General features: G+C 43.6%; 1 protein-coding gene and 1 long non-coding RNA gene across 3 annotated transcripts in view; one reads left to right on the top strand and one right to left on the bottom strand.

The window, feature by feature from the left end:
• Positions 1–22,118, top strand: part of shisa9a (shisa family member 9a) — a 47,799-nt gene that overhangs the window by 5,285 nt on the left and 20,396 nt on the right. The gene's annotated exons all lie outside the window — the stretch shown is intronic.
• Positions 213–18,257, bottom strand: LOC115024490 (uncharacterized). Of its 2 annotated transcripts, none has more exons than XR_003834131.1 (3): positions 18,132–18,257; positions 3,296–3,385; positions 213–3,213 (listed from the first exon to the last, which is right to left on the bottom strand). It is a non-coding gene; the product is annotated as an uncharacterized LOC115024490 (long non-coding RNA). The 2 variants fall into 2 exon arrangements; XR_003834130.1 differs by lacking the exon at positions 18,132–18,257 and adding an exon at positions 7,175–7,261.

Here is a 22,118-nt window from a genome sequence, read left to right as displayed (position 1 = left end):
CATGTTATTCTTGATTCAAGTGATTAACAGAAGATGTATAGACTGAAAAGGGCAAGAGGATTTTTCATTAAGAGAGGGAGAGAAGAAGAGCTTGCGTTTGGGCCGGGACGCCAAAACGATATTTCTCCCATTATAACACGTGTCCATGGTTCATTGTGTACTCCTGTTCAAAGAACTTGACAAATTAAAAGATTGTTCTCTTTTTATTAACAACTTAAGTGCAAAATCAACAGTTTAAAGTGAAATCATGGAGACAAATAATATTTCGAGCTATACACTCACTGCTTTAAGCACTTTAGTCAATGCATTTGTCAACAGAGGTATAGAACAACAAGCAAACCTTATTCCTAACACTTTGCTGTGTCTTGTTCATTCATAATTGTCATATGTCCCACACCAGTGAGAAGGCAGAGGCTCGTGTTTGTTATGTTGCAGGCCCCTGTGCACGTCCAGCAGGGTCCCCCGCAACGTATTGCATAATAAGAGTAGACGCTTTAGTTGCCTTGTGAACCAGTACCAGCCAGAACCACCAGATCCCCAGGAGGGCCGGCCGGCTGGCAGACTTTCATGTCATCTCCAAAACCCAGAAGTCTTTGTTTGAATCCTTAAAAAGGCTGAAAATCCTGCGTCTCTGTGCTCCCAGCATCAAAAGGGAGGGATGGAGAACGACGGGAGAGCGGTGGATGGGGAGGGAACACAATGTGAGGAGCCAAAGAGATTTTTCTACCCAAAAAATGAAAACGTGGGAAAACCCGCTAAAAATAGACGATAGACTCCTTTCCCACTGCCAGTAAACGAGTGTTTTCTTTCCTGGTGTGTCATGCTGGAAAGCAGAAAGCAGCATGGAGGCCAGTGAAGATGTCACGGTTATTATTCCTTCTTTATATCGGTTACTAATCAGACGCTTTGGTTAGGATTGTTGGAGCAGTGGAAACACGAACAAAGACCATTCTGATGACATTTATTTAGTTTCTTTGTCGTTTGAATGAAATGTTTTTACAATGATCAGCAAGTTCAATGACTGTTTTTCTCAATGGAGTCTGGTGGCTTTGAGGAGAGCACAATGACAGTATGTTTTGTACGTTAAGACATAATAAGAATTGTTGAGAGTTGATTTAGTTTCACTTCAAAAGTCAAAAGTCATTTGTCCCGGGAATAAATGCAGATTGTAACCTTTCCCAACACAAGACAAAAGCCAGATGTTAATGGCTGTTTGGTCCAGAAGAGGCTTCAGTGGCAACGCCGAGATTGGTATCAGCTATTTCTGAAGCTCTGAAGGGCGGGGGGCTTCGTCTCCGTCATAAGTTGTGTAATGAAGCTGCAGTTTTTCAGTCTTGAGAGTCTCTTTAGTGTAATGTAAAGCAGGGGCCGCTCGTGTCTTTGTTCCTACACTCACTGTATCACATAATGAAGACGTTAGAGGTGAAATGTAATTGTTAACAGTATTTATCACTGAACAAATCCTCCAAACCAATATTGTACTTCTTTGTCCTGTAATTGTCTTTTCGGGTATCACAGTGAAGAGCTTTAGGTGGGCAGCGCTATTAGTTTTATTGAGACAAAACACACACACACACACACACACACACACACACACACACACGGTTCCTCTGTATTCACAACTCAATTTACCATTTGCAGGCTTAATTACCTCCACAGCCGTTATAATCTTTCCTTAAACATTCTGAGATGGGAAGGATGAAATTTTAATAGGTAATTGCTTCTGAGATTGCACAGGCACGAGGAAAGGCCCCGTCTGCAAAATACTCCAGCTCCGCCATGTGACTGTGTGTACAAGTGTGTGCGCCTGTCAAAAGGAGCTGTGCATATCCTTCGTTAAAAGTAGGTGACTGTGTGACCTTGTCTTCCCAGCTGTCATCCGAGCCTTCAGTGTGTCACATCTGATTGCAGAGTGTCAGAGCGGAAAGAGAAGCTCCAGCGAGTGAACACACACTCGGCTGCACAGGCCATATAAAACAAGCAAAGAGAAGCTGCGAGAGAGAAAATCACAGAGCTGGAGGTAGTTATCTGGGAGGCGTCACTGTGGCAACAGCTTCGTTTGAAGCTCAGCTTCTGTCCTCGTGTTCAAACAGGCAAGAAAAACAGGTGAAGTCGAGGCTTCATCCCAGAGTTTGTCTTTCAGGCTCGTAGCTCGTCGGAGCGACAGTCAAGCTTCTGCTATATCTACTGCTACATGTCTTTCATCCAGGCCGCTGAAGACAACGCTTTGTTTTGTTCCATTTTTATTGATTTACTTTCGTTCAAACTGCCGTTTCCAAAAAAGAACAAAGTCTTATTGCACACTCAAAATGTACTTAACACGCAAACACTTCAAGGAGTAGTTTGACATTTTGGGAAATACGTTATTTACCTTCTTGGTGAGAGTTACCTGACAAAATTCATATCTGTTCGGTAAATATGAAGCTACAGCCAGCAGACGTTAGCTTAGCTTAGCATATACTGAGCAGTGGCTTCTGACGTGTGATAACAAAGATGTGTGGATTAACAGGGGTTATGTTCTGGAGTATTTCTTGGCACATAACGAGTATAACCTTCTATAAAACTTGTGTATTTGTGTATTTTTACTTTTCGGTCAGCTTCAAAAGTGCTAGTAGAGCCAGGCTAGCTGTTTCCCCCCCCCGCTAAGCTAAGCTAACTGTGTCCTAGCTCTAGCTTCATATTTAGCACACAGGTGGTTCTAACTCTTGACTAGAAAGCAAATAAACCTATTTTCCAAAATGTAAAAAACTTCAGCTCCACATAATATACTTGCACCCTGTGACACACTTCCCCTCCCTGCCACCAGACCTCACCATCTGTGTCCTCATAGCACCTTGCATTAAAAGGTGATTTAGCTCTTCCCTCCTGATAGAATCCCATCACTTTCCCACATTTTCAGACGTCTCCGTGCAGCTATTTGGTGCCACGCAAGTATTGTTTCGACCATAAAAGTACACTTAAGGCGCAAATAAGGCCACAGTGAGCAACTAGACTAAAACCTGTCAGTCACAGACTCCGAAGTGCCTCCTGCTCTCCAGGGTCTCATCCCTGCACCTTCTCTTTGTCTAATTATCTTAATGTGAAGCCCCTCCGCAGCCCAGGGACGCCAATAGATGCTTCTCTGCTGGCTCTGGGGCCGAAACAGACATCCACTCAGCTTAGGCGCAGCGGGAGGTGTCAGCACGGCCTGGGGAGGGAGGGAGGGTTTGAGGACTGGAAGGAGAAAAGAAATAGAAAAACATATTTTTTAAAGGAGAGAAATAGAAGAACTTGAACATCGGAAACAAGCCCTCACTTTGTGGTCTTCGTGCACGCCGTCCGTCCTTTCCTGTCCTCCGTGTTTTGCATCACCCAGCGTGTAATTTCACATCTTGTCATTGTGGTGCTGTAATAAAAGAAGCAATAGGGACAGTGAATATCTTAACATCTAATCAGCCAAAAAAAACCCCACCTCCTCCCCGTGAATATTAATCACTTCATTTGCTCCCAGCACGTCACATCTTGCATTTGACAGGTAATTTCGTCTGCGACTCTCTCTCTCTCTGTGTGTGTGTGTGTGTGTGTGTGTGTGTTCGCGGGTTGTGCTCGTCACACATGTCTGTGTATGCACGTAACCTGTGGAGCGCTCCAGTAAAACGCTGAGTGTGATGAGAAACAGAACATTCGTCTATTTCCGTCCATTTCAGACTCGTTTGCATTTGAGTATCTGTGATGACTCTCGCAGGCAGTCATGGGATCAGCACGCAGACTTCCCATCTGTATGTTTGAACAGGTGGTTATCACCACTGCTTTCTAATTAACTGCTACACTGGCTCTCCTTAATCAACTATCCAAATGAATGATTCAAGCCTTTCGCAAATATTAGGATTATTTCTTTTTGTCTGTACGAATACGAATTCACACAGAACTGTAATTATGATAAACAACTTTTTAAAATTGAAGTTCCGGCTGCGTTTAAGTTTCAAGAGGCACTCGATGCATGTGCCCTTATACTTGTCGTTGCAGAAGGGGAGCTGTCGAAGAAGCGAACAATAAGGAGCTTTGTGTGCGTCTGTCAGACGTACGTTGAAGCTGAGTGTCTTCAGGCTTCGCATGGAGCAGTGTCACGCTGTGTGCAAGCTTCTGTAATCTGCAGCTGTTACACAGTTCTCCTTTTATACCGTTGGTAGGGACATACTAATCTTCTGTGTTGCTGACAGTGATAGTATATACGTTCCTGCTACTTCCCAGTGTTCTGGCAGTATTCACACAAGTGGAAGCTTTATCCACGTGCTCGTGTTAATACAGAGAGTGCATGAAAACTATGTAGCAAGAATCAGATCAGAATCATTATGTATCTAAAAGTAGTTGGATTAGTTAGGTAGAAAATAATAGCTAAAAGTAAAATATTTAGCTAAAAGTAACGGAAACAGTTAGTGAGATAAAAGTTTTCTAAAGAAAGTTGGATAAATAGTTAAAATAGTTTGATAAAAGTACTTAAACGGTTGAAATAGATAGCTATTGGATAAATGGTTGAAATATGAAATAGTTAAAATAGTTAGCTACACATTATGGATGTACGGTTGAAAAAGAGAAAGAGCTAAAAGTAAAGGTTTAAACAGTTACATTTTATGAAAATAATATTGTGACAATGTTCACTTTTATAAAGATAATAAGTAACATCCAGAGTCAATGAAGGTGTTCTTGTGGTGCATCCGAAAAAAGAAAAAAGAAATCAAAGTTGGGGAACACGGTCGGCTGCATCTGAATGCAGAATGCAGAATGCAGAATGCAGAATGCAGAATGCAGAACGCAGAATGCAGAACGCAGAACGCAGAACGCTTGTGACTCAGGTCTCCATGTGTGCATTTTGAAAGTCTTGGCTTTGAACGAGAACAGTCTGTTTTGCATGAACCGGCCAAAGCAACAGATCCCTTCCCGTGTCCCTGAGGAGCTGAAGGCTCTTTTTCTTTATTTTCTCGTCCTCATGCACACACACACACACACACACACACACACACACACACACACACACACACACACACACACACACACACACACACACACACACACATACACGTGTGGGTGCCTTTTGGTGTCCATATGCATAACGTCCATTAATATACACACATATATCCTCCAGGCCGGTGCTTCACACGGCCCGGGGACAGGCAGCAGATTTGCTTGGCAAGCTGACTGACGCCACTAGCGACGTTAAGTCACAGGCAGGAAAAGCTCATGCTGGGAGCCCCCCCCCCCCTCCGCGCCATCCCCCTGTGTCATCCATGCCACCCCTCCCCACACACACACACACACACCCATCACCCCCTCTCTCTCTCTCTCTCTGTGGCCTGCGGGCGTCAGTATGGCCTGGCTCACTCACCACCCTGCCCCGAGGAGGTAGGGATACATTGGCAGCCTTCACGCGCTCACCCTCCCATCCTCATACATACATATGGACACACACAAACACTGAAACTCACAGACTCGTGGACAGGCTTACAGCCCCCGCCCCCACCGCCCCCCATCCTGCTGGGCACTGGCCCATGGATAGGGGACATGTGGCTGGGCGAAATGCGTCACGATGCTGGGCTCTCGCTCCGACAGATCTTGTGCCTGTCTGCCTGCCTGCAAATTACCAGCTTGGAACGACTCACAAAAACAGAGAAGGAGTTTTGTTTTCCAGCCTTCTGATTGCAGCAGTCGCCCTGCTCCCCTCGGCTTCTGGACACTGTTGCCTTTTCTCTTGGCAAATCTCGTGTCTTATGGCAGAAGTTGTTCTCCTTTCTACTCACGCCAGTGTTTTTGTTTCTAGATGTCATCATCTCCAGGAGAGAGTGTCTCTCTCTGGAGCCATTTACAGTATATGTATGCACCAGGCTTAGACAACACAGATAAACACGTTCCGATTGCTACACTGCATATATCTTGTGCTGTGAGATTGCGTGCGAGTCTACAATTGAACAACAAATCTGTTTCCGTGAGGGATTTAAACCGGGACATCAACAAGTTTCTTTTTTCCTTCAGGAGAGGTCATGCTGTTTTTGCTTATTTTGCCCACATATAACCTGCCGCTGTTAGTGGAAGCTTCACACGACCCCACACACAACTCAGAATATCATCGGTGAGAATTTCAACTATTCTTGTATCATAATCTTTAAAAGAACCTCTGAAAAGCTTCTCGTTTGCTCCTTCAGAAGGCAGGAAGACCGCTGTCGTCAATTTGCAATCGGACGACGGTGACCCAGCTTCACAGAGAAGCATTTGAGGAATAGCTTGTTACAAAATAGGCTAAACATTTGCTCTGTTGCAGAGAGTTAAATGAGAAAATCCACTGATGTCTGATGTCAACAACAAGCAGCTGGTTAGCCACATACAGACACATGTTCAGAACGCACTTTATCTCTTACTGTCACTTTGGTTTAGGCGACAAAGCTGGTGCTTTAACGTAGCGCAACATAAAGACGGGATTCACCTCACGGCAACAAGTCAGCGCCACACATTGTCCTTATTACACATTATTTAAAAATAAGAATGAAACAAATGAGCTGATTCGTGCTTGTAGGTGGATTTAGTTCCCTTTGGACGGAGCCAGGCTAGCTGCTTCCCCTGCTTCCAGTCTTCATGCTAAGCTAAGCTAAACTAAGCTAACCTGCAGATGAGCGTAGCTACATGTCTAGTGTAACAGAAACGAGAGTGGTATTAATCTTCTCCACCTTCCACCTGCCCTCTGCACGCTTACGATGTCCCAACACTTGGAAGACCGGGTCTACAGCGTTGGAGACTCAAAGAGGAAATATTTGAATTGCTTTCCTGCCCTTTCATTGGCCGCCGTGTTGAGTCTCGAGCACATATGCAAATTCCAGTATCTCCTCATCGGATCACAGGCGGCAGCATGCCACTGTGTCTGTGCACAAAGCAATTTAATGAGCTTCAAATTCCCAACAGGCCTTACCTTATTGGAAAATCAGAGAGCACATTCATTTAGGTAGCTGCCCAGTTATATATAGTCTACAGTAGTGCATGTGATGATGCATTCACTTCTGTAACCGTGCGTAGGGCTCTGTACATCTTTACAAATGTGATTACATTCTCCAATGACACAAGAAAGGTGATTCTTTTTGTGGTGAGTGCAGCGAGTTCTGCAGCGAGTAGAGGAGAAGCACCAGAGACAGACATCCAGAGGGAGAGCTACCTTTAGATGTCACCGTCAACCTCACCAGCAGCCAGCGATTGAATCAGTCCCCCTCAGGAATCTGGGGAAATGGAAGCAGAGAGGATCTGAAAGTGCCTCCCCACACACACACACACACACACACACACACACTCCTATTCTGATATACAGAAGCTGACGGAGAGTAGTCATACATGCCAAGTCTTAAAGATAGAGACTGAGTAGAGGAAAGTGAGGGAACAAAAATTGAGGCGGGTAGAGCGGAGAGTGGAGGACTAGAGATGAAAGAAAGATTGTGGAAAAAGAAAAGCAGCCCACAGAGGGGAGGCTGAGAGTGTTCGGAGATCCATACTGAGAACATCGATCTGTCAGGCCTCCCCTGATATGAAACTGTGAAGACAAAGAGCAGATAGTATTCAGACGGAGCTCCCTGTCGCGTTTCACCTTCAAGCTCTCGATGACGACGTTCGGGCGCTTTGACATTCAATTAGTTTTCAATTGGTCAAAAGCTCCTTTGCGTACAAAGTCCTGGTTTACGTCGTCTGTTACATGTCAAGTGTGAACAAACTATTGATGTAAATGTGCCATAAGAATCAATCTTGCGTAGTTTACGAGTACAAGACGAGAGACATTGATTTCATGTTTTTGCTGGAAGACAATGAGAAGGACGAACACTTGTTGATGACCTGGAGGCGGGAGAGACTTTGTATGTTTGTGTGTATCGTGTGTGTGCATGCACGGGTAACCAGGTCTTAATTCTGCATTAGTTTTCTAGTTTTTGCCAGCTGGTTTCTAGGCTAATTCTGGTTTATTAATACCAAGAGTCTTTTAATTTAATAAAAGGTTTTGAGTTTGTCGTTTGTTAGTGACTTTAAACTTTGCTCCCAAAGCTCACACCTGTAAAAACATACGGATGTTGATAAAACCGCCTTTCGTAACGCGCCAGAAAACAAAAACTGTAACATTGTCTCTTTTTAAAAAGGTTTAATCTTCATTCTAAAGTCGCAGTTTGACGTTTTTCAATGCAACTAGTAAGTTATGTTCATTACTTGTTGTGCTATCTGCAGAAACACTATTCTAGCAAACGGATTACGATGCAGTGTATCATTCATAAAGTCCGTTTGTAGTATGGCATTGTTACACACAGAAACCTTTTGGTTGAACTTTGACCTACCGCACGTCCACGCTTCACTTTCGGTTGTACCTCCAACCGAATAAGCCTTACAGCATATCCGGTGGTGATGTTGTGAGGATGTTATCATAAGCATAAGAGAAGTCTCAAGTCTTTACAAATAACAAGTCAAGATGCAAGAGCATGCCAGTGACGCTTTGCATGCCAGTGACACTTTGCATGCCAGTGACACTTTGCATGCCAGTGACGCTTTGCATGGCATGCCAGTGACACTTTGCATGGCATGCCAGTGACACTTTGCATGGCATGCCAGTGACACTTTGCATGGCATGCCAGTGACGCTTTGCGTGCGGGTGATGCTTTGCGTGCGAGTGACGCTTTGCGTGCGAGTGACGCTTTGCATTCGAGTGACACTTTGCATGCCAGTGAAACTTTGCATGCCAGTGACACTTTGCATGCCAGTGACACTTTGCATGGAATGCCAGTGACGCTTTGCGTGCGAGTGACGCTTTGCATTTAAGTGACACTTTGCATGCAAGTGACACTTTGCATGCAAGTGACACTTTGCATGCATGGCCTTCCGTGCAAACGTTCCACTCGTCTGCTCCTGATGTTATTTCAGCATCATATTGAATTCGATCTCGCTGTAGCTGAATCATTTAGTGCAGCCATATGTTTGTATTGATTTTAATTTGAGCCCTGAAAACATCCCGACCATCAGCCCATCCCGTACTCGTGTCCCATCGTCTCCTCCTCTCCGCCTGCGTACGTTGTTGTGCCAGCCTCTGCCCTGAGATCAACAGTTAAAATCCACAAATGATGTATAATTCATTCCAGGCAGCGATGCCTGTGCAACAGATTAGATTTATGTACGACTGCCTCCCCTGACCTACGATATCCATCTCCAGGTGCCTCGCAAAATTATAATGCATCCCACGCTGTTCCAGGTGCTTCTGTGAATGTGAAAACAAGCTACTTTACTCTCCTTGTTGGCAAAATGTTCCGTTAAACTGAAGTCTCGATGCAAGTGTGGATTAATATATCTTCATATACATTTGGTAAAACACTCAAACAGCGACCGTCCAATCAGAGCTTACCGTAACTATGAAGAAGGGACGCTGTTGTCCTGCTCTTACTCTCTTTTCCAGGCTCTTCTCTTACACTGTTCCTGCTTATACCTTTGAACAGTGTGCACTATAATTCATATATAACCCACATAATCAATGTGTAAGTGACGTGATCGTGAGCCAGGACGTTCACCGCAGGGGGGCGAGCGCACTGATCGCTTGTGCTGCCTAAACATTTGTAGGAAAGCGCATGAAGTAAAACAAAATGTCTTCCTGTTACTGTTCGTAAGACATCATACGAAACGCTGAATGAGAATACTTTGCTCGAGGAGGACGGAGGTTACATTTATTGAACATTTATGCGACACAAGAACCACTCAACACCCTCAGCCCGTTCCCCCGAGATAGAGCTTCATTTACCAAACACATGGGTTAGACCTCATCCTGAGATGCCAGCCAGACGCTTTCAAAACAACAAAGGAGCTAACGTAAGCTAGCTATCGACGTTTGATGAAATCTGCCAGAGACAGCGGTCATTATAGCCTTCAAAATCCCGTTGCAGACCAGACAAGGAAGCAGCGTTTGTCTGCCTTTGTCTGAACATCAAGGACAAATTGTTTAAAAAATAACTGAATTTTGAGAGCAGCACAAATCATGTCACTGGAACGGTGTTTTCCTCGTGTCATGTTTCAAATGAACCCTGCAGCTTTCTAAAAGTTGTTTGTCTTTGGAGAATAAATTGAATTTCCCGTTGGTCTTTCACTTCTTCTGCATTCTTTAGCGACGCTATAAAAGCTTCAGTGTTTTAAAGTAATCTCTGTGATAGATTACCACAGCCCAATCCATAAGAGCCAAAATAAACAAAGTGCAGAAGCTGCCAATCCTGTGATAATCTTTGTCTTGTTTGCGTTAATGGTTTATTGATGCTAAAATGAAACACTTTTAATAGCTTATCAATAGCACAGTTCACAGCTTTCATACAAACCAGTCATTATTTCCAGAGACAAATGTATACGACACAATCCAAGGTAGTAATATCAAGTGGTTGAAATCAGAATCAATGTGCAATACGTACAGAATACTATAGTCGTGTAGCTGCATCACAAGTGTTCCTTTGCCAACCATCACTCTTGGGAAGAAGCAGCATTAACATGACATGACATCAGCTCCATCTCAGGTTCCTCCGTCGCCGTCTGCCCATCTGTGGTCCATGGAATTCCAAGACTGACTCCATCCACGAGCGTGGCCAGCGCTGCAACGTTTGTTTATAGCGGTGCTTATTGATTTCCTGGGATGATTTGCTGACAGCAGGCGCAGGGCAACACAGGTTGTTGGAGGTAATAAGCAGGGGAGAGAGAAAGGAAGGAGGAAAGAGATGGATGCTAGCTAAACCGTGTTTTTTGCGGAGGATAATTTTACTCCCCAGAAGGCAGTGATTGGCATTAATTACCTAACAGGTGCTAACAGCGATGAATCTCATAATTAACCGGCTTAGATTTAGTTCATTTGGGAAGACATGAATATGAGACAGCGGGTGCAGAAGCATGTGTGTGTGTGTGTGTGTGTGTGTGTGTGTGTGTGTGTGTGTGTGTGTGTGTGTGTGTGTATGTGTGTGTGTGTGAGCATGTGTTGTTGTTGTGCGTGTGAATGCAAAGGAGAAAACAGAAGTGAGAGACACAGATGATGTCAGAGAGAGAGTATGTACAGTACGTACAGCATGTGTGTGAAGTGCAGTTTGTTTTGCAATACTTCCCCACAATGTGGAGATTCAGAGACTCGTCAAGCGTTTCAAGGAAAACAAGAGCATTGCATTTGGACTGCTGCGCGTCTTTCGGCCTTTAGAGAGTACAAATCATTTGTGCACGGCTTACAGAAGATGTTGAGTTTACCATGTAGACAAGGAGCTTTCCACATCGTCCCAAAGATGCTGGAATGGGTTGGGGCCAGAGATTCGGTTGCTCCGTGGTGTGTTATAAAATAGAAACTCAGTTTTACAGATCTGCCGATTAAATCAACTAATCCATTACTACAGACGACGTCGGCATCCAGCCTTGACTGGGCTGCAGCAGCTTACTTGCATCAGTGAGTGGACTCTGCAATGACCTTCTTTACACACATTTAGAGGATTCTTGACATTTTCCTTTGGCCCCCGGATCACATGCTGTTCTGTAGCCTTTGCTCACAACATGTCCAAACATCTCAAAACAGCCAGCCGGTTTGTCGGCAACACATCTTCCCTTGTTCAAAACTTTTCTAAAAGTCAGTTACAGTCACGGAGAAGAAATGCTTCCACACACACATGACATACGACTTGCTTGAATGTACAATCTGTATCAGAGATCGGCAGCTCCCCAAGCGTTTGTCCCCTCCGTGCTTCTCGCTCTGGGCTCTGTGTTCGTTTTTGGAGGGCTAGTGGCAGTGCAGGCTGTGCCCATCGGGGTAGAGTGTGGGGTACTGGGTCGACCGTATGGGGATTTCCTTATGACCCACTTCTTACCCCCATGCTGTCGCACAGAAGCCATCTCTCTCTCGCCCGCCCGCCTCCCTCTCTGCAGCATTCGTCGAGCAGAAGGAGGTGTCTGCTCTCACAAGTTCCCTCTCACTCCCTGTTGCCAAGACACAGAGCGGTGCAGGAGAGCAGACAGTTACACTGGCACTCTGCAGGACCATCGCCTTGCGACGGACCCTCGCATGAATGTTACCACGTAGCATTTAGTGTCTGAAACAAAAGGCACGCGGAGGAACAGATGCATTCGCGCGGAATGAAGCAGCAAACTGCACATTGTGCATCCACATGCATCAATATATGGCATCGTTTCTGTTGATCTCCGAACACGTTCGCACACGCACAATGACACACACTGTACACTCTGCACCCTGCCAGTGCTCGTGTTCTCCTTCTTACAAATGGAGCGAGGCAGTATGTCATTCTTCAGTAACCTACTTTTTCCTCTCCCCTCTCGTTTTGTTTTCTGCACCCCTGACTCTCCCAGGGAGTATGGGTGTCTCGCTCGAGTGGATTCCTGCAGCGTGGGGCCACCAAATGGCCGCGTTTAGTTTATATCGCTAATAATAGAACGTCACTGAGGCATCTTTTGTGGATGAATACACAGAAGTGTTGGATTCCCTGGCAGGGCTAATCTAAGTCCCTCTTAACGCAGAAATCCCCCCCGGGGAAAGAATATTCCCTCAAAATTTGAGGGAAGGGGGCAAAGAAAGATACGATAAACAAGTGGACAAATGACACACAGATAAGAGTGTGTTGCCTGATATGAGACAGACAAGTGGCAGCAGAGACAGAGAGATCACTCAGTCTGGCCCCGCGGAGGCTTTTCTCCCCGTTAGTAAACCCATGTTGCAGCTACAATAAAGCACCTAATCACGTTCAATTAAAGCAAATTACGCTTTCACAGCTCAGTCAGGAGCACACACACAAACACACACTCCAGCACATAGCAAAGGGATACTGAAAATCACCCCGAAGCAAAGCGACGCAGAAGGCAAAAGCAGCGTTTTAAGTTTTTAGAGGAGCTCAAAGATGGATGCGGAGGCTATATTGCTGCCTCACTTTGACTCACTTCATCAAGGATGCGTTTGTTGTCTTGAGGCTCTCAGGAAGGGGGGGTGGGGGGGGGGGGGCAGGAGATCATGAGACATGAGACATTAAGAGAAGAACGGATTGTAGTTAGAATGTTGATCCTGAGGAAACTTCAAAATGTCAGGAAGTCATGATTCTGCAAGCAAAAACAAATTACGTCTGTAGATGATGATAAAGCATCATCTTATCGAGCTGTTGTGCTTCGAGCCGATACTAGAAAGTATGTAACAAGAGGTAATTTGTTCTTCGGCTCTGCAGACATACACCTAGAAACCCTTTCTTTGTCACCCTGGTTAATTGCAGTCTGGGATTGATTAGATTGTTCTGCATGCAGCTTAAACCGTTTCCGCTCCATTTAACTCCCAGATTTGTCTGAATTCAGCAGTTCTTGTTGTGCATCTCTCATCCTGCTGCTGCTGGATGGCTGCAGTAGGATGAGCGACGGGAAAATCTGCCTCTTGCCCCCGTCTTGTCTTCAGAGGCCGAGAGAAGCCCCCCACAGCTATGCTCCCAACACTTAAACCTGCCAGGGCCAGGTGCAGCAGACTAAAGCTTTTAAACAGAACGCTTCTCTTCAGCGGAGACAGAGGAGCAGACTGTGGGGCAGAGACGGCAGGGGAAGAAATTCTGAGGTCAGATTTAATTAAACACGATCAGCTCTCAGTACGTCTGCTTTGTTATAAAGAGGCTGCTGGATTAAGGTGATGCTGATATATCAGTTTAACCTCGATAAAAAACAGATAAAGCCGTTAACAATTGGATCATGTTTGGTCTTAATCTAGCGACTTAGCATGCTAACAGTTTAAAACTAGCATGCTAACAGGCAAAGTACAGGGCAGAGAACGGCATTAGTTTTGCAGGTATTTTGTCACGTATTGGACAAAGTGAACTTTTGACCTGATGATGTCACTGGAGAGAAACATGTAATTATTAGCAGTGAGCTACATTTCATGACAATCCATCCAACAGCTGGGAACAGTCAGACCGTTAATCGTGTGGGAACCACGAATGCCTGAAACAGATTTCATGGCAATCCGTCCAATATTTACCACCGATCCACCGCTGTGGTACGACGGCGTATTAGAGTCATTGTAGAAAAAAAACAACGGAGCTGAGGTCTTAAAAAAATCTAATAAAAAGCTGCAGCTCAATATTATATTCCTCCGGTGTAAATCACTTATGTTTTTCATCAAACACACCATAACTACCAGACAAGAAAGCACTGGGGAGCAGCGTCCTGCCTGTCTCTCTATCTCTCTCCTGCTGCATCTGGGTCGTCCTGATGGCATGTTGTCAGAGGTGTCAGCCCCCCCGTGGAGACACGCTTCATTATCATCACCATCTCCCGCTGCCTCCCTCCCTACAAGTCTGTCTCACTTTGTTTGTAGCAGCATGTTGCCCTCAGTTGATGGAGTGGCAGTCCCACTGCTGACTCATAGCGCTGGATGAGGATGGGGGGTGAGTATGCCAAGTAAGTCAAGGTGGCACTGCAGTGGTAGCATCCTGCCAATCAGGAAGCTCAGAAACACTCACATGACCTCTTGAAAGCACAACAGAAGAAGTTAGACAAACATGAAGGACACTTTGGCCCCTTTTTGTTGTTATGGCAAACGTTCATAAACGTTCAGGTCGTGACTTAAAATGGAACATTTCAGATCATTGAGAAAAACAATACGCCCAGATGTTATTGTGGATGCTCCGTCCTTGAGTGGTGCTTCATCGTCGTGATGAATAGGGGGCTCCTCTTTGTCAATCATGTGCTTTAGTGGAGCAGGTATTTATTTCTCTGTTTTCGCCGTCTGCCTGTCTCTCTGTGTGGCCCGGTGACTGATGAGCCCTGTCACGGGGAGGAACACCCAGTCTGTAGCCACCGGAGACGTCTGCCCGAGGCACTTACAAGATAAAGCTATGCGACCGAAATCTGAATTCAGATATTTATGAAATACCAAAGAACAGAACAAGAACCTCGTCCGGTTAGTGTGACAAGGAAAGCATGCACCGTTTCTTACTTTGGATGAAATGAAAAGAATGTAGTTAGGAGAGATTAAAAGTTTGTTTTAGGAATGCACCAGTCAAACAGTACTGATCCGGTACCCCCGACTTTAAAATCTGCATACCTCACCACATGGAACTGCTTGGGATCATCTTTATGTAAGGCGACATGACGTATGCATTACACTTATTCAATAGTTGCACTCCTCACAATCAGAGACAATGTCAATGTAGTGTTTCTTCTTGTTGATATGAAACTGCAGCCATTTAAAAAGAATTCTGTTGCTTTTTCTTACCAAACAACTTTGAGCACCTTCTGTTTTCTAACAAGTTCTCCCACACATCTGTCAGCACTCAGCAGTGCAGAGGACTTATGGTATTGAGCGTCTGATAAACAGGTCTCGTTATCCGGAGGTGTTATTTGGCATTTCATTTGCTCGAACGCCCTTCACGTGTGACTCGTTTCCATCCACTCGTGCAGCATGGATGCCACAAGGTAGATTATTTTCCCCTTTAAATACGAGTGTGAAGTCAGCTGCAATGGCACATTATGATGCCGTTACAAATGGATGCCCACATGTGCTACGCTTTAGGAATGGGATACAGATAAACATCTAAGGCAACTGTCCTGGTATACGGCATGTGTCAGAAGCAGTTGGAAAGGAACATAATGAAATATGTTCAAAGGAAGCGACAGTGATGTTCATTATCAGAATTGTTACTTACTTTTAAAACAAATCCCTTGAACTGTGATATTTCTAGTTTAAACAGGTCTTTATAGATATCAGAGTGTATCTTACTATTACTTCAGTCACTGGCTTTAACAATGTGCCGTGAGACACAACGCACTGTCCTGTGACAAGCAAACACAAGAAGGAAATGGATGTCGCACCTTGTCGCTAAGGTTCCTGTCAGAAGGAGAGAAATAAGAAAGGAACAATAGAAATCGATAGCACTTCAAAATGAGGAATGTATGAAGGAAGGCTCTAATTATAAAAGGGTGCAGCGGAAGTCATTGTGTTTTCAAAGGCTCAGGGAAAATTAAGGGTAGATAAGCTTTTCTCTCTGCTATCATTTCCTGACGATATTTTCCACGACAGACTTTTCAATAATACGGTTTCCGCATCGCACTCCTATCTGTTTAATGGTCAGCTCTCATGAGAGTTACTCAGAGATATGTGATCGCTTTTGCAATACTTGGCTGCACAAATTTCTCTGTAGCCCATTTCTCTGTATCTCGCCAGCATTTCACGACACTCTCTCCGCCGTGCCCCCCCTCTGAGCTCTCTTTCACTATCTCTTCCTAAATGGGAGTGCGCTGATGCGCTAATGAGCGAAGACAAAGCTAGCAGCATATGGTGATGATAATGAGATGAACAATGTTTGGAAAACAAGGTCATATATAAGACTGAGGATCTGACACATTGCTTTGGAGAAGACACGCAGTGTTGTGCACTGAATGCCATACAGCAGCCTTAAGACTAAGCTACATGAGATATATTATTCATGACCACGCACACCCAAGTCCTTAAGGCAATGTTTCTGGGCAAAGAAATGAATGCCAGTGCCAGTGACATGCCTTTAATAAAGTACAATCCTTTTATCATTTCACAGGTGCTTAGCTTTTGCCCCAAGTGTTCATGCAAGTTCTAATTTTGTGGCTCTGAAACTTACTGTGACGTTAGACTTATGTCATGCCAACTGAAGCAGTGATTCCCAACCTTTTATCCAGGTTTACCCCCAGAGTTGTGAGAAGTATCACTTCAGTGACACCATCCGTCATCTTCCATATGTGTGGATGTTACTGAACACTATTAACTGTATACAAGTGGATATTGTTACATTAAATTGTCATATAGTTGTACTGTCAATGTCTTTGGATTAGAAAAGTTTAAATTCATACTAGTAGCGGCAGAAGCTACGCATTTCAACCATCTATCCATTACTTTAAGCTAACCATTTATCCATAACTTTAAGATAACCATTTATCTATAACTTTAAGCTAACCATTTATCTATAACTTTAAGCTAACCATTTATCCATAACTTTAAGCTAACCATTTATCTATAATTTTAAGCTAACCATTTATCCATAACTTTAAGCTAACCATTTATCTAACTTTAAGCTAACCATTTATCTAACTTTAAGCTAACTATTTATCCATAACTTTAAGCTAACCATTTATCCATAACTTTAAGCTAACCATTTATCTAACTTTAAGCTAACTATTTATCCATAACTTTAAGCTAACCATTTATCTATAACTTTAAGCTAACTATTTATCCATAACTTTAAGCTAACCATTTATCTATAACTTTAAGCTAACTATTTATCCATAACTTTAAGCTAACCATTTATCTATAACTTTAAGCTAACCATTTATCTATAACTTTAAGCTAACCATTTATCTATAACTTTAAGCTAACCATTTATCTATAACTTTAAGCTAACCATTTATCCATAACTTTAAGCTAACCATTTATCTATAACTTTAAGCTAACCATTTATCTAACTTTAAGCTAACTATTTATCCATAACTTTAAGCTAACCATTTATCTAACTTTAAGCTAACTATTTATCCATAACTTTAAGCTAACCATTTATCTATAACTTTAAGCTAACCATTTATCTATAACTTTAAGCTAACCATTTATCCATTTTGTTAGCTAACCATTTATCCATAACTTTTAGTTAACCATTTATCTATAGTTTTTAGCTAACTCTTTCTCCATTGATTTTAGCTAACACTTTCAACTGCTTATCCATTACATTTTAGATAACTATTTCAACTATTTACGTTTCGCATTCAATTGTACCCAGTGACTTTTGAAACGTCTCTAAAAGCTGTAGCTATGGCTTAGCTGCTTGGCTCTCATAAAGCTGGATTTCCTTCAGGCAGTAAGCATCGGTGTCAAATATCTGAGCTTTTTTCCCTTACACTTCAAACTTCTGAAAGTGCCAGCGGGTAGCAAAGACCCACAGAGCCTCGGACATCTGCTCTGTTCTTGCTGCCCGTCTCTTTCTTCCAGTCGAGCCAACGTTCTTGTTTCTATACTGTATATAAGGATCCGACAAATTTTGTCCACCATGCCCATCACGTGACCCTCAGAGCCCAAAAACGCCTTCCTTCCTCAAGAATCCACATAAACTCCCTCACCTTACAAACCACCATTCAAAAAGGGATTTTACACTTAGCTCAGCAGTCGCATAACGAGGTCTCTGCTCGCTCTGTGATCCTCACTGTCCTCCGTGCTGCAGGAGAGAGATAGGGACCGAAGGGATGAGGTCAAGACAGATGCAATGCTTCTTATGTACTGTAAACAGACAGAAGAGGCAAATAAAGAGGAAGCTCTCAACTCCCGCGTCACAGACTCACACTTAACCTTCTTACCATTTCAGTGTGACTAAATATGCATATGCAGAGAAATAGAGAGGACCCCACACACTCCTACACATGGGATGTGTGCACTGTCACATACTGGCAGGGTGAGTGATAGCGGCGAGTCAAGAGCTCTCAAAGCTATTATAAATACAGAAAGCTTCACACATTAGAAAATGCACGTTTGTAAATTTCACGAGGCATTTCTTGGGCATGAATTTTTCATATAACTGTTCTGAGCACATATCACAAAGATGTTTACTGTCGCTCCCAGTTTCACAAAACAATACAGGCAGCCGCTTTGGACAACTGCACACGTCTCATTTTTCATTTTGAGTCTCTATTTACACAGGTTTTCATCGTCGCCGCAGACTTTTGTGTCAATAGCTTTTCAACTTCAATATACTTTGCTCGGTTATACCCAAAGATGACTCACAAATGTGCCTTTTTTTTTAATCAAACTAGAGCAAGTCTTTCAATAAAACATGCACGCTTTTTTGACAATCCCTGACAAAGCCATTAGGATGTGACCTAGAACAATCTCAGAGGAGGCAAGCAGACACGTGAAGAGTAAGTGGTGAGATGAACAGACAGACCGACGGAGCAGCAGGCAGCATAACATAGGTTGCATAACAATGACTTTTTCAGTACAGTACAGCCGGCCTGCCTGTTGATATGTGGGCGCGGGTGACTGCGGGACAATGCGAACTTGCCGTGTGCTGCAGAGCAAATACTACACAAGAGAATACTGTTGCCATGACAAGAGAGCGGAAGAGGGAGATGGAGAGGGTTGAGTAATGACAGAGAGGCAGTTTTGCAGCTGAAGAAAAGAAGAGGGTTTATCCATTTGCAGAGTGAGGAGAAAGAGGGAATAATAGATGAGTCAGCTGCTCACAATTTTCATCTGCAAAATCAAACAAGCAGTGAAATTACACTGTACAGCCAGTGGCGATGGAGCAAGGCCAAGCATGAGATAGAAACACTCCTACATACATGTGCTCCGGCTCTCTCTCTTGATGTCTCTCTTATATTTGACTTTTTCTAACACACACACACACAACTATACACATCAAGGGACATGGCTGCATGTGTTGTCTGCCCTATTTCCACCCTTTCAGTGTGTGGAATTGAATTGTATTTTTGTCTGGGCCATGAGAAAAGCACAGATTCCACATGTCTGCCCCGGGAGGATTGCCTCACCGCTCCACGCTGGATGTCTGGCTTCCCACGAGGGAGACGGTGCGGCGCGGCTTTGAAATCATTTTGTGTTTTAGTGCCGTATGACTCTGCAGCGTATTATGTAGTGCTGACTGCACTGTCTGTTACCTTGCGGTCATAAGCTCATCATCCACACGCTGTCTCATCAGTGCGGTCACACTTACTGTAATCCTGACATTCGCCTGTGCCTTCGCCCCTGCAGGGTGAATTCATGTAAATGTCTCAATGTTCAAACGGTGGCATACATTTGAAACTGAATGTATGATCAAATCCACGGCTTTTACACTCAATTCCTTAAGTAGTAGCCTGTGATGACTTCATATGAGTAAATTCCCAATTTCCTCCCGTCAGTGCTTGATGTAGCAGCAATGATTCAGCCGATTTACAGCCACTTGTACAATATCATTTGTGTAGGGGAAGAAAATAGTTCCTACGTGACACTGCTCACTCCAAGGTCTTTGAATTATCTTGAGTAACTGGTTCAGGATCTTTGGTGCTTTGAGCTTTCTAGTGCCATTATATATTATATTTGATAAATAGCACAACAGGTATAAGGAAAAATATGTATTTTTGATTTTAAGGGTGAGTTGATCCCTACAAAACAATGAAAATGTAAGAAAGAAATGGTTTACAGGAAATGATAAATCTTTTATTCTGTGCAGTAAAGCCAGACGTCCATCTTGTCAAGCTCACGGAGGTCTGAGGAAAAACATATTAACTGACCTTTAGAAGTATTCTGTCAGACATTCACCTGACTGAGATGAAAAAACAGCTGCCTGTGGAAACCTGGTGTACCTGGACGGATTCGATTAGAAGTCAGAACTGTGCATTCCCTACTTTGGTGCAAAAATACAATAAAACTGTTATTTCATGAGCGTTTCTGCATCTGTTTTCTCAAAACTGACATCAATTGACCGTGACTCCCACACAGCTAGCAGCACATATTGGTTTTTCAACTTTGTGCATTAGTCTAAAACTTTTGCACCAGACGTGTAAGTAAGGCATCCATTGTGTTCTGGTATAAGTCGAACAAGAGACCCACTCAAAGATTCTACCGTGTATTTGTGCCTGCACATGTTTGGTCCTCAACAGGACCCCCTGCTGCACCAATGCTGTCTCATTGAAATTAAATGGGAAGCCTGCGGTCTTTGCCACTTTGCTTTTGTTGGTGCAAAAACCCCTCTTGCAGGATTACATTGGCAGTCAACAATAAATATGTTTCAATAGCACACAGAGAATGGTTACTTCAGAGACCACAGACCAGTGTTTAGAGTCAGACAGGTGGAAAACTACAACATTCAGTCAGAGGATTGGACAACCAATTTAAAGAATCCCCAGCATCCATTGTCAGTCGTGTATTCTGAAGGCACAGAGAGCCCCAAGAGCAGATTATCAAAATTTCATTAGGAATTCTAAAGGCCTTTTAAATCTTTAATTTGAAAGGTCTTTGTACAAATGAGACGAATGAATGAAGAAATTCAATATTAAGGATTAGCTCCACCAGTTTGAACCTGTTGTACCTGCAGAAAGGACTGCAGGGTGTGTGATCACATGTCCATATATTTGTCTGTGATTAACGTACGGCACTGGAGTGCATTCAGGCTCTCAGTAACACATCTTTCTTATAGCACAGCCCTCAGGCCAATCTATAATATAATATCTATGCGCAGTTTCTAGATGAACAAATCTTCTGTTCTTTGTCATAAACACACAACTGTCCGTACCATCCGGCTCTGACAGGACATGACCTTTAACCCTGAACCCAACTGCTCCAGTTCAGCTTGGCTGTGAAATCCCCGAATAACTGAGATGATTAGATTAGAGATGATTCTTTCCTCTTCAGATTCCTTCAATTTCTCAGATCTCTTGCAACCAGGATGCTGTATTTAATATAAGAATCCAGTTATATTGTTACAGCTTTGTGGAGATGTTCAGTAAAAGCCCGTATCTGAAGGCTTTGTGTGGCTGTACTATTGTCTACGATGTAGAAAAGCGGTGTTTTAGGATCTGAGTTTTTCTAAGTTTCCATTTTGTTTGACCCAAAACCTAAAAACACAATGGGCTTGTAATTGCCACGGCTTGTCAAACTGATTCCCGACTGTATCCAATTTATTTCCCCTTCTTTGTAGTTTGCTGCTGCTCTAATCTTGGGGAAATATTCCAGAAGCAGGAATTAAACGTGGCTGTCACTGGAGATAGTTAAAAGACTGCAGTGACCTTAGAGAATCGGCGTGTTTTGGTGACGCACCGTGACCACACCAGCAGATTCCCACTGCATCCCTTTCATCCTCCTGATGGGCATCACTGTGACAGCTGTCAGTCATCCTGCTCCATGGGTTCACAGTGTGATGATGTTATCAGAGAGCTGTGTTTGTTTTCACTGTGTGTGTGTGTGTGTGTGTGTGATCCTTTTCATTGAGATCAAAACACAGGGTTGAGAGGTTTTTGCAATGAGATGGGGGAGCAGAAGTAGAAGAATAGTTAGATCTGTTTCTTTTTATCTTTCAAGATTTGCATGAGCTGACAATTATGTGTGTTTTGGCTCAAATTTGTCACCCTTGTCACAACTGGAAGCAAAT

The sequence above is a fragment of the Cottoperca gobio genome, chromosome 19 (genome assembly GCF_900634415.1).
Source record: "Cottoperca gobio chromosome 19, fCotGob3.1, whole genome shotgun sequence".
In the NCBI taxonomy this organism is placed as follows: Eukaryota; Metazoa; Chordata; class Actinopteri; order Perciformes; family Bovichtidae; genus Cottoperca; species Cottoperca gobio.
Note: the sequence above shows the minus strand (reverse complement) of the source record. Positions and strands in the feature narration are given on the sequence as shown.